This window comes from Macadamia integrifolia, chromosome 10, assembly GCF_013358625.1.
Source record: "Macadamia integrifolia cultivar HAES 741 chromosome 10, SCU_Mint_v3, whole genome shotgun sequence".
Classification (NCBI taxonomy): domain Eukaryota; kingdom Viridiplantae; phylum Streptophyta; class Magnoliopsida; order Proteales; family Proteaceae; genus Macadamia; species Macadamia integrifolia.
The window spans coordinates 20,016,101-20,018,250 of NC_056566.1; the positions used below are offsets into that span (position 1 = coordinate 20,016,101).

Below are 2,150 nucleotides of genomic sequence, written 5' to 3' on the forward strand. Positions count from 1 at the left end.
TAAGGACAATGTCAAGTGACATGACTCAGCCCACCAATTTTCTAGCAATTTCTATTGCAGATACATGATAATTCTATGTAGGTAATAAATTGAAAATTCTCCTACACAAAAGTGATACTTAGGTTTGCTCTCTCAATATTATGACACATAATTTTACCTACGTAACAGACTCTAAAGGTCAAGAAAATATATTATTTTAAGAAATTGTTTGGAACGCACGAAAAGAAAAGACGAGATCATGAGATGAATGCACGTCACCCATGGTATTGGTATCGGTATCGGTATCAGATTCCGATCTAGATTGGTATTGTATCGGTATCATACCGTCCCCGATACCGATCTATAAGATTCCTGTTTCTGCTACTTTGCCGCCTGATCTTGCTGCTGGTTTCGTCCCCTCACCTCTGTTACTATCTATCTGGATCTCCTCTTATTCTAAACTAAAAAATCCTATTGGGATAGGAGTGCATGTGCATCACGAGACAGATCCCATCTTATCAATCAAATGGGGGAATTATTTTCCCCTCTTCCATTAGTAATTATTTGTTGAAATGAAAAGAATATGGAATTATAATGACTGAACGAGTGATCTACAACAGGGGCAATGCGAATGGGAAGCGAGCCATGGAAGAAGGCAATCGGAATGGTATTTATGAGAACAGGGCAGGTCGGTGATCTCCCGCAGGCCTTGCAGTTCATCGAGGCAAATCGCACAAACCTCTCTCTGTGAATTCCTCCGGCTTAGCTGTGGACTATTCCTGTAAACTTCTGTTTCTCTCGCCCTCGTCTCTGTTTCACTCCTTTGAATCTGCTTCGACCGAAAAGCATGAGAGGAACTTCTTACTTGAACAGAGGAAGCTTGAGGATGCTTAATCCACCTGTTTTTCAAAAATTTGACAACAGCAGCTTTAGTATCACGCAACGTATACAATCTTATTCTTTAAATTATCTGCGCAATAGTAATTATGAACCCCTAAACCAGTCTCTGCTTATCATCCATTTTGAAAACAAGTTGGAGAAGAACAGAGATTTTCTGGTTTTCAGGTGGGATTGGCGAGTCATACTCTGTATTCCCATCTTTTGGCTGTGGGTCTCAGCCATAGCCCTGAATGAAGAAATGAAATAGGCTACAATATGGAAAAGGAGAAGAAAGAACCACAAATTAACCTGGAACGGAGCTGCACCTCAAGCCTCGTGTGGGCCTTGAGAGCGGCGGCGTCCATTGTGGTAACAGTGGTGGTGGTGGTGGTTGCGGGGGACAAGGGTTTGATACGCTCTGGAAGAAAAGGGTAGGAGCGGGAGTATCGGTCGTAATCGAATTGATGAGAATGGATTCTTCTCCTTCGAGCTAGCTCAACCCCTGGTAACATCCCTGCCATATTACTTTAACTATCTTCTCCCCCACAACACCTCTGCAACTACATTTAATCTTCTCCCAACTCCAGCGATAGATAGACGGATAGATCCCTTCCTTTGAGAGACTGGTCCTGAGATCCTCGACCTCCCATCCCATTCGGAGGGGAGAGAATCGCACGCCGGAGGGAAGATAATCGGACGCCGGAGGGATGGATGGAGTTGCAGGTTACCGTACTGCCGTCGTCTTCTTCTTCTTGTCCGATCGAGTGAGTGAGAGGAGTGAGATGAGAGATGGGAGATGAGTTTAGAAGATGCAAATAAAAGAGAGGGCAATATTGTCCTCTCACAATAGGTGGGGGTATTTTGGGTATATTATAAAAAAACTAACCGGTTTTCATTCATTTAACACGGTCAGTTAACGGCAGGGACTGATTTGAAATTTTTTGAATTTTTAGGGGGTGGCTTTCACTTTTCGAAAAGTCCAGGGGGAGGCGTTGAATAAGGACCAAAGTTCAGGGAGTGGCAATGCAATTTTCTCCAAAGAAAAATTATGATAAGAGCTACGCACGAGTTTATTAATTTAATATCATTAGATTAATCCAATGGCCATGTAACTAAGGCTCTAGTTCATCAAGGCCAAGCAACCCCCTCAAGCACAAACAAGGAAGAATCTGAGGTTCTCGGATGGCATTAGGAGGGTATTAGGGAACAATGCAAGGGTATTATCAACCACGTACTGTAAGATCGGGGTACACTTTGACAAGTATTAATGGTTGCACTTTTTTTTTTTTTTT

The 2,150-nt window shown here is 42.7% G+C and overlaps 1 long non-coding RNA gene across 1 annotated transcript in view; it reads right to left on the reverse strand.

Annotated features, from left to right (window-relative positions):
* Window positions 1-492: 492 nt before the first annotated feature.
* The window catches only part of LOC122092100, a 2,319-nt gene continuing 661 nt past the window's right edge, over window positions 493-2,150 (reverse strand). The window contains exon 2 of the long non-coding RNA XR_006144103.1: window positions 493-1,501. This is a non-coding gene — a long non-coding RNA (uncharacterized LOC122092100). The remainder of the gene's footprint in view (window positions 1,502-2,150) is intronic.